At 50.9% G+C, this 10545-nt stretch overlaps 1 pseudogene; it reads left to right on the forward strand.

The window, feature by feature from the left end:
* LOC148218056 (uncharacterized) overlaps positions 1 to 6249 on the forward strand; it is a 28173-nt pseudogene extending 21924 nt beyond the window's left edge.
* Positions 6250 to 10545: the final 4296 nt, after the last annotated feature.

Consider the following 10545-nt stretch of genomic DNA (forward strand, 5'->3'; position numbering starts at 1 on the left):
TTGTTTAATGGAACAGGAGGATTTAGAATTTAAAGGTGGGGAAACTTTTAATCCAGTCTCTTATTTAAATGGCCCTGGAGAAAAGGGGGGACCAGGAAAAAATCCATTATGGTATCCAGGTTATAGACCTCCAGACACGGGCTAGAGAAGATTTACGGGCTAGGGAAGATTTACGGGATGTTCCCTGGCCTGGGGGAGAGAATGTGTTCATTGATGGGTCCTCCAAGGTGGTAGAAGGGAAACGATTTACAGGATACTCTATCGTGAATGGGAAGCAATTAAAGGAAGGGGGGAGGTTACCACACACCTGGTCAGCTCAGACAGCAGAGCTGTACGGGCTTGTGAGAGCCCGTGAATTATACCAGGACAAGACAGTAAATATCTTTACTGATTCTAAATGTGCATATGGGGTAATACATGCCTTTAGAAAACTATGGGAAGAAAGAGGTTTATTAAGCTGCAGAGGAAAGACATTAGCTCACGAGAACTTAATCTCTCGCCTATTGGAGGCAGTGAATTTACCAAAAAAAGGTGGCAATAATCCACATTAAGGGGCATCAGGCAGGATGGTCGGAGGAGGCAATAGGAAACCGACTGGCTGATGAAGAAGGTCGAAAAGCTGCATTGTTGCCAGAAGTCTCTAAGATCCCGCCTTTGCTCCCAGTAACTGCACCGCTGCCAGAGAAACTCTCTTTTCCACCAGAGAAACTTGAGATAATTAAAAAGAGTGAGGCAGAGGAAAGAGAAAATAATTGGTTTACAAGGGATGGTAAGCAGTGGATACCAAGAGCTCTAGCCTTACAATTGTTAAAACAACTTCATGAAGGGAGTCATTGGGGCTCCCGAGGACTGGCAGAAGCCTTCCTCAAAATGAACACTGCTGTTGGTCTCTTTAGCCTGGCAAAGCGAGCTATTGAATGTTGTTTAACTTGTGCTAAAACCAACAACAATGTTACAAAGAAACTGGCCAGGGGAGGGAGGCGTTGGGCAGTACGTCCCTTCCAGAGATGCCAGGTGGATTTTACTGAAATGCCTCGAGTGGCAAGATTTAAATATCTTCTGGTAATAGTATGTCAATTAACCGGGTGGCCAGAAGCATTTCCAACTGTGTCAGCAACTACAGGATCAGTTGTTAAAGTATTTTTGGAACAAATAATTCCAAGATATGGGATGGTGGAAGCAATAGATTCAGATAGGGGAACTCATTTTACAGGAAAAATTCTTCAAGGAGTTATGACTGCTCTAGGGATACAGTGGAACCTCCATACCCCCTGGCATCCACAGAGTTCGGGCCGGACTGAGAGGATGAGTGGAGAAATAAAGAAACATCTCCTGAAGCTGGTGATAGAAACTAAAATGCCGTGGATACGGCTCCTGCCCCTGGCTTTAGCAAGAATAAGAGCCAGACCCAGGGGAGATATTCAATTATCTCCCTTAGAATTGATGTTTGGAATTCCTTACCCTTGTAATTCTCAGCCGAGTGGGGGGATAGAGATAAGTGATGTGTATTTAAAACAATATGTGGCTGGATACTGTCTCTTGTGAAATCTCTTCGACAGGAAGCTCAGCTGGCACAGACCCTGCCTTTGGACTTTGCTGTTCACAACATCCAACCGGGACACTGGGTCCTGGTTAAGGAGTGGGAAGAAGCACCACTGGTGGCCAAGTGGCGTGGACCTTTCCAGGTGTTGCTGAGCACAGACACAGCCGTCAAGACAGCTGAACACGGCTGGACCCATCACACTCGGGTCAAGGTCTCTGCAGCCCCAGAGATTTGGACATCTCAGCTGCAGGAGAAGGACGGGAAGCCGCGACTGACACTCGGCAGGAGGGGACTGGAGCAGCAGCCAGGGCGTCGACATCGGGGGAAGCCTCGTGTGCCCACCCACAGAGTGCCTGCTGAAATAGTCTGTGTGGGCATCCCTCCTCTCAGATCTCCAGGCACTGGGGGCCAACCCTTGCTGTCATTGTTTTCTTTATGTTAAGCTCTTTCTGTGCCTTCACTCGCCACAGGTGGTGTGGAAGACAACGTGAAAGTAAAAATTAAGTTAGGAAATTAGATAACACAATCAGAATGTTTCTCTTAATAATGTTCCCTTTATATTATCAGTTAGGTTGGGGCCAAGAATGGGAAAATAATTTTTTGACCTTAGGAGAAGAAGTAGCAAAAACCTTTAACCTTAGCAATTGTTAGGTCTGTGGAGGGCCAGGAGAATCTGAAAACGGGCCATGGGTGGCCAGCCCAGTTGAACATCAATAGTAGATTAGCACCCTGAGTGAGGTCCGTAATGGAACAGGATTTTGGGATGAAGAAGGAAGTCCATGGCGGCTTCATTCTTCTGAAAAAGGCACTTACTGTCTAAATAGGACAGGAAGCATAAACATGGGAAAAAGCGTTTGTGACTGGAGTTTATCTTTGGGTTTAGATTGTTGGACCCCCAACTGCCTTCCTTATGATTGTTCCAGATATCAAGGCAGATGGAATCAAACGCATGTTAAGCTCACAAATGGTAGCTGGGTAAAGTGCTCCTATCATAATTACCAGAAAGATTTAGAAGGCTGTAAAGCAGTGGGGAAGGATAAGTTTTTTGACCCCTTATTTTTAAGCTGTCCCCGAGATAATTCCACAAGTAGGACACATGTTATCCGTGACTACCAGTGGAAATGGCAACATCAAAATGGAACTCGAACCCTTTTTAATAGGTTCTGGTCCAAATCTAACAAAACAGATCTGGGATGAAACTGCAGGTGGAAACCTCATGTGGGAGCTTGGAAATGCAATTACTGTGATTCTTATGGTGGGGCAACCATTGTTGGGGGACCACTGGGCCCAGGGAGTAAGCTGTATTTTGACTCTCCAATTGACCATGAAAATTGGGAAGGTCCCTTTGCCAATGGGACCTGGGCTTTAAAGGGGCATTACTGGATTTGTGGCCAACATGCACATCACAGGTTACCCCCAAACTGGTCAGGAATATGTTGTGTGGGGTATATCAGACCACTGCTCTTTCTGCTACCACATATTCAGGGAAATCACTTAGGAATCAAGGTACATGATGATCTAATTAGAGAAAAGCGGTCAATTGATGTATCCCTGGCTGGAGGGAGCACCCAAAGATGGGGTGAAGATGAATGGCCACCTGAACGAATCATACAACACTACGGACCAGCCACTTGGAATCCTAATGAATTCATATCAGGTGCCAGAGAACCCATTTATAATCTAAACCGGATAATTAGGTTACAAGCTGTCTTTGAAATAGTAAGTAACCAGACAGCTACAGCTCTTGACCTTCTTGCTGACCAGGCTACTCAGATGAGAACTGCAATATTTCAACACTGGATGGTATTAGACTATTTATTAGCAGAAGAAGGGGGAGTGTGTGGCAAATTTAATGACTCAAACTGCTGTTTGCAAATAGATGACAATGGAAAGGTGGTGAAACAAATAGAAAAAGGAATAAGAAAATTAGCTCATGTGCCAGTCCAAACATGGAAAGGATGGGAATGGGACATGTTTTCTTGGCTACCTGGTGGACTATGGGTTAAACAACTACTTTTTTTCCTCTTATGTGCTGTAGCAACTCTAATCTTTTTACCATGCATGATCCCTTGCTTAGTACAACTTATTCAACATGTGATCAAAGGGATGCAGGTAATAGCCACGCCTACTGATCCAGAGATGGTTACAAAAGGACAGAAATTGATGTCACTCCAAATAATTACAAAACCAAAAAGGACTCAGGAACAAAAAAAAATTAAGTCAATGAGAGCTAAAGTTTGTAAAGACAATTATTAAACAAATAAAAGAGGGGGGATTGCGAGTAATGTTGAATTTGTCTTTCCAAATGAGCTGTGGATCAGCCTATAGATAAGGCTAGCACTGAGAGATAAAGGAAACAATGGGATGGATTCCACTGATTGATGAATGGAAAGAGATATTTGCCTTTACAAACAAACTGTAGGGCTGCTGATAAATGAAATTGGATATCGAAAGATGAAAGAAGCAACGGGGGGGGGAAACTATGAATTCTATAAAAAATAAAAATGAAAAGGGAGGGTTGTACATTAGAGGGGAATTTCAGGTATCAGGCGTTCCGGGAAGTCTGTGCCTCTCAAGTACCTCAGCCAATGCGGAAAGAGAGAGGGAAATGCGGCCGGGAAAATAGGATAAAAAGGAGGCTGCGTCCTCCAAAAATTTGAGAGATGCCAGGGGAATGTCCCATGGCCTCTCCCTTTATTCGAATAAAGCAAAAAGGACTCCTCTGTCTCCTTTTTGGACATAAACCTCTGGTATTTGTGGATTAATTTTCCTGACAGAAAGAACTTGGGGATTCTTACCTGCACAAGCACATGCAGTGCCTCAGTCATAAGTGCCTCAGAAATATCAGAAGTGTGTCTTCTTCAGAGTGTGGTCACAAGGGTTCAGAGTTGGAGCCAGTTCTGCGGGCAGGCTGATGAATAGTCTGGGGCTCCTCTGCAGAGCCCCATTCATTCTGGGGCTGCTTTCTGCTGGTTCTGCTGGACTGGCTCGAGTGAAACACACACCCAATTAACAGCAGTTAAATTACTCTGGCATGAAACAGTGGGGAACAGGCAGAGCAGTGAAGGGCAGCATGGACCAGTTGTTCTGGCAGGTCTGACGAGGTCTGGTTTGATACAGCACTCACAGAACTCTGCTCCACCTGTGACACTTCCACTTGCAGTAGATGACTCTTCCTCTTCACAATATCCAGCAAGGCAGGTCAAAGACACTTTTACCATTTTCATCTTCAAAAGGAAGAAGAAATCAGCAGCAAACATGAAGTAACCAGTCAGAGGTCCCAGGAAGAAACAAAAGAACAAAGAGTGATGGAAAAAAACAGGTGGAGCAGGGATCCTTATCTCTGTGGGAGATATCCTTTGCTAATGGGCCATCTGTTAAAACCAGGTGGGGCAGTGTTCTTTATCATTTCCACAACCCATCCTTCCTCCAGGAAGATATCTTCTGTTAATGGGCCATTGAGTGCCACTGCATGACTGATAAAATTCCATCATCCCATTGGGAGATGCTCCAGCCAGGGGGAGGAGCCAAGCCTTTCCTACCTAGAGAAAATCTGAGATTTGGAACACCAAGGCAGCCCTTCCCCACTGGTTTCCAGAGGACAAGAGCTACCAGACCTTTCTACAGCATCACTACAACAAGACCACTTCATCGGGACTGCTACCACCACCCTAACTAGCGGGGTGTCAGGTTGTATTCTGATTGTCAGTTGTTTTCTTTTGTACTATTGCATGGATTTTATTTCTCTTATATTTTTCTTATGAAATTCTATTTCTGACTTGGAGTCTTTCACTGGTTTTGCTTTCAACCCAGCATAATTTTGGAGGGGATTTTGGCTGAAGCTTGATATTTGGGGTTGTTTTTGATCCCTGTCTTAAAGTTTGGGGGATTTTGGTTGGGAATCTTGTTGTTTGGGAGGTTATTAGAGACACAAGATGCTCAATGATTTCCAGAGATGGACTTGGGCAAGGAGGAACACCCAGTTTATGGAGTTGTCTTCTTCTTATTTCCCCCTAAACCAGGAATTTTCATTCCCCAGGTGTGCAGGGATGGAGGAGGAGGAAAAGCCTGGGAGATCCCTCACTAGGAGTGGCTGCAAACCCAGCCCAGGGAGCTGTGAGGAGGAAAGACCCTCCCTGAGTCGGGAAGGCGGCCGGAGATCCAGGCAGAGCTCAGAGCTGGTGGAGAAGCCTCCTGGAGGGGAGAAGCCCCAAAAGTGCTTGGAATGTGGGAAGGGTTTCAGCTACAGGTCCAAACTGATCCTACACAAGAGGATCCACACTGGGGAAAAGCCCTACGAGTGTGGGGAATGTGGGAAGGGCTTCAGCGAGATCTCTGGCCTGCTCCGGCACCAGGTGATCCACACTGGGGAACGGCCCTACAGCTGCTTGGAATGTGGGAAGAACTTCGCATGGAGCTCTGACCTGAGAAAACACCAGCGCATCCACACAGGGGAGAGGCCCTACGAGTGTCCCAAGTGTGGGAAGAGGTTTCACAGCAGCTCCGATTGCCTCAAACATGAGCGGATTCACACAGAGGAGAGGCCCTTCCGCTGCCCCGACTGCGGGAAGGGATTCAAACGCAACTCCCATCTCACTGACCATCGTCGCATCCACACTGGGGAGAGGCCCTACGAGTGTCCTGAGTGTGGGAAGAGCTTCTCCAGGAGCTCAACCTTGACCCGACACCAACGGAGTCACCACTAAGGGAAGCCCTGTGAGTGCCCCGAGTGTGGGAAGAGCTTCGTGCTCTGCTCCAGCTCCATCCCCCATGGGAGGATCGGTGTTGGATGATCCCCAGTGACCCCCGTTGGGCAGAGCCCTGGTGATCCGTGATCCTGGTTATCCCCGTTGCGTGGGGGGAATTGGTTGGAGAGATTTCTCTCCCTTCTCCTTGTCCCGCTGTGATTTGGTTGGTAATAAATTCCCTCGGTGTGCCCAGGCTGGCTCTGTTGTTCCCGTGCCGGTGCTCGGGGCGGGATCTCTCCTGTTCCTTCTCTCACTCCCGGGCCTCTCCTCAGCCAATCAGAGAATGCGATGAAGAAGATTCAGCCAATCAGGGAGAGCAGCTGTGATGACTCACCGGTTGCCGGGCAGACCCGCAGCACCCAGTGTTCCCCACCTGGACCCCACCCTCCCCGCCCAGTCACGATCCCCCCGCGGGGTCCCCCCAAGTCCTTTCCCAGTCCCGCCCCACAATAAACGGGACTGGGTCTAACTGAGAAGCTTTACTGGGAGCAGCCAGGCGGGGTCAGAGTGACAGCGGGGCTGGGGAGGACACACGACCCTCCCCCAATATCAGTGTGGGGACAAAGCAGGGTGTCCTGGCTGGGCTCGAGGCAATGGGCAGGGTCTGCCGCCACTGCTGGGTCAGGAGTTCTGTGGGTGGAGAAAAGGGGGATGTCACCGGACTGGGAGCCTCAGGGGGAGCACATGCGCGCTGGTGGAGGGAGCACACGACTCCCTAGGACCCCTCCCTCTTGCACAAGTAGAATCCGAGCCCCAGTGCTAGGAAGATGAAGCCCAGCTCGAAGCCCCCAATTCCCATCAGCACCTTGCTCTGGACGGTGTCTGGCAACATCTCTGGGGGATCACAAGGGTCAGGACCCTCCCAAAACCTGTCACAGATACTCCAAATCCCTCTAAGTACCCTCCCAATTTCCTCCAGCCTACCCAGGACCCCTTAAAATCTCCTCCCAGCCTCTTCCCAGCCTCCCCAGCTCCCACCAAAGCCCCTCTTGTTCCTCTCCGGATCCCGTAACTCCCCTCTCAGTTTCCCCCCACTAGCACAGGACTCCCAACCCTCTCACAGTCACTTCCAAGCCCCACCAGGACACACCAAGACGCGTCTCAGTTGCTCTCCAGCACAACCAACCTCATTCCAACCCCTGCTTTTCCCTCCCTGATCTTCTTCCATCCCCTCCAGGCTCACTCAAATCCCTCCCAGTTACACCCAGTACCCCCAAACTCCCTCCCAGTGCCCAGAAGGACACCCGGAACCCCATCCCACCCTCCCCAACATCCTTCAGACTCCTTCTTAGCCATTCTAGACCCCCGAGCCTTACTCCCAGTTTAAGCCAGACTATCTCAAACTCCCTCACAGTTACTCCCAGCACACCTCAATTCACCCACCAGCCCCCCAGTACTTCCCCCACTACCCCCTGCTGTGGGGTCCGGGCCGTGCCCCAGTGCCGGCTCAGGGGGTGCTCCAGGCTGACGTGCTCCACCTGGAGCTGGAGCTGACCCCGTGCCAGGGGGGTTTCCAGCAGCACCAGGAGCTGGTACAAATCCAGTCCCCGTTGAGGAACAGGTCGGTGGCCATCACGTGTCCCGAGGGCTCCTGCTGGCCCTGGAACCAGCTCAGCTGGATGTCGGCAGGGTAGAAATCCATCACGGAGCAGAGCAGGCAGCCGGGGCCGGGCTGGGAGCTCGAGGGCCACAGTGAGATGGATACACGGGGGGACACTGGGACAGAGTGAGGACACTTTGGGATCAGCGGGGGGGAGATGGGAGAGGACTGGTGTGGCACTGAGAGGGACTGGGAGTGAAGCTGGAGAGAATGGGGAAACATCGAGAGAGAGTGGAACGGATTGGGGCAATGGGTGATAGGGTGGTGGTCTGGAATTGGACTGAAAAAGGACTTGGAAAGGACAGGGAATGGACTTGGAATGGAATGGCTGTGGACTGAGAGGAATTTGGAGGGACTCTAGTGACACTGGGAGGGACTATGAGGATATTGGCAGGGCCTGGGGGGCACTAGGAGAGACTGGGATGGACTGGAAGAGACTGGGACGGACTGGAAGAGCCACCATCTCACCATTTCCCGCCCCTCCCGCTCACCCGAGAGCTCCGCACCCCCAGCCCGGGGGGCTCCCAGTGGCACCAGTAGGGCCCCAGCTGCCCCACACGCCCCATGGCCAGCGCCGGGCAGGGTCTGACACCTCCCCCCTGTTGGAACCCTGGAAACTGAGGGGTTTGGGCTTTCTGTGCTGACAGGCATTGACCTCCAGGAAAACACTGCTTTTGACCTGAGGATGTGAAGAAGCTTTCCAGAATTGTGATAGAACTGGGATCACTGGTGTGTAGTTTGAATAGAAGTGTGTAATGACCCATGGTGGAAAATTTAGAATTTGTGGTTTTAGATTATATTAATATATATAAAACAAGATGGAGGTTTTAGGGTGGAGTTTTCTTTCTTTTTCACCTTCTTCACAGGTCTTGGTGGTACTTTTGTAATTGGATAGAAAATTCCACATTGCAGGTCACAGGTGATTGGTTGTTGGGTTAAAAGTAAAAAGAATTCAGCTGTCGGTTCTTAATTGGACAGATTGGCCCTTAAAAGGCCTTGTAGAGAGAGAGAGAGAGATACGTGTCCATTTTTGGCCTGTTAGCTAGAAGTGCTGTAGAACTCACTGTAATATAGATAAGAATTAATAAATATCTGAGTCCAAACACAAAATTCCCTCTCTCGAGCATTTAATCCCGACTCTGGAAGAACACAAAAGAAGATAAAACGCGATACTCCCCTCCCCAAATTCTCCTGTCGGGGGGCGCTGGGGGCGGGGCGCGGGTGGAGTCCAGGTGAGGAGCTCTGGGCGCTCTGGGACTGCCTGAGGAGTCATCAGCGCCGCGCGCTCTGATTGGCTCAATTATTTTGGTGCCTTCTCTCATTGGCTGAGGAGAGGCCCGGGAGTTGAGAGGAGGACCGGGAGAGATCCTGCCCCAGGCTAGCGGTGGAAGAACATCCAATTAACAAGGCATGCAGATCATTTCCCAGCGGTGCCCACACTCCTGTAGGAACTAAATGCACCGAGGATCTCACGAGGGTCACCAACTCTCTGGCGGCCAAATCCAGCCCTGCGCTCCCTGCGGGTGCGGGCACTCTGGGAAGGGCTCAGCTGCGGGTCAGATGGCCGGAGAGTGGCTTGGTGGTCACCTCGTGTGTGAGGCAGTGATGGGCTGGGGAGATGCGTGGACACTGCACATAATCACTTCCAAGCAAAAATCATTCCAGGAAGGAGTAACAGCTTCTGACAGAGACCAAGTGTTGCCACCAGGTGCTCCTGCCAACAGCCGCCTGCAGAAAGGAGCACACACACCAATGCACGCGGGCTTTGGCTGTCCTCTGGCAGAGAAGTCCCCAGGGGACACAGGTCTCTGTGGCAGGAGCAGGCACCAGCAGTGGCAGGCCTTGGGGGCGGCAGGTCTCCTTTGGCAGGGACTCTACCACACCTGCTGATTTCACTGCTCCCAGGACTCAGAGCAGCATTTGTGCCCTGGGCCATACGTCCCGTGTCTGTGTCACACTCCTGTGTGTGTGACGGCCACCCAGCACCGGGTCTTGTCCCAGAGAGGCCCTGGCAGCTGCTGTGGAAGGCCCCGATGCCCTTCCTGCTGCAGCTGCATCGGCAACCGTGGGGGCTCCTTCTGCTGCCCTGAGCAGGCAGAGCAGAGGAGCATCTGCTTGTTGTTTGAGCCATTCCTAAAATTCCTGTTGGGCTGTCCTCGAACCTTGGGGGAACGTCTTCCTTGCAAGCTGGGCCACTTTAGGGGGGGGGGGGGGGTGTCCCCAGGGCACGTGGAGGTGTGTCCTAGGGCTCTTTGTGACACAGTGCACCGTGGTCACCGTGCAATAGGAAAGGGACAGAGCGTACAAGCGTGACCCTTTGTGACACGTCGTGACATAGGTGCTGGCGGTGACACGGCCACACCACAGTGCTCGGTGCACTCGTCGGGACAGGACGGAGAGAGCGGTGCTGTGAGGAGCCCCCACACAGCCAGCTTGTTCCCTACTGACCCGGAGCTTTTCCAAAGCGTTTCCTCTGCAGGTGACCTCGAGGACAGACTGCAGGACACGGTGTCCTGTAGCCTTCCCAAGGCTTCTCTGTTGCAGGTGCCTACAAGGCACAACTGCAGCACTTGCTCATCTGGAGCTTTTCCAAGACATCTCTCCTGCAAGCAGTCCCAACTCCAAACAGTGACATGGAGCAGACACCACCCAGA

The sequence above is a fragment of the Sturnus vulgaris genome, unplaced genomic scaffold (assembly GCF_052056855.1).
Source record: "Sturnus vulgaris isolate bStuVul1 unplaced genomic scaffold, bStuVul1.hap1 Scaffold_195, whole genome shotgun sequence".
NCBI lineage: Eukaryota > Metazoa > Chordata > Aves > Passeriformes > Sturnidae > Sturnus > Sturnus vulgaris.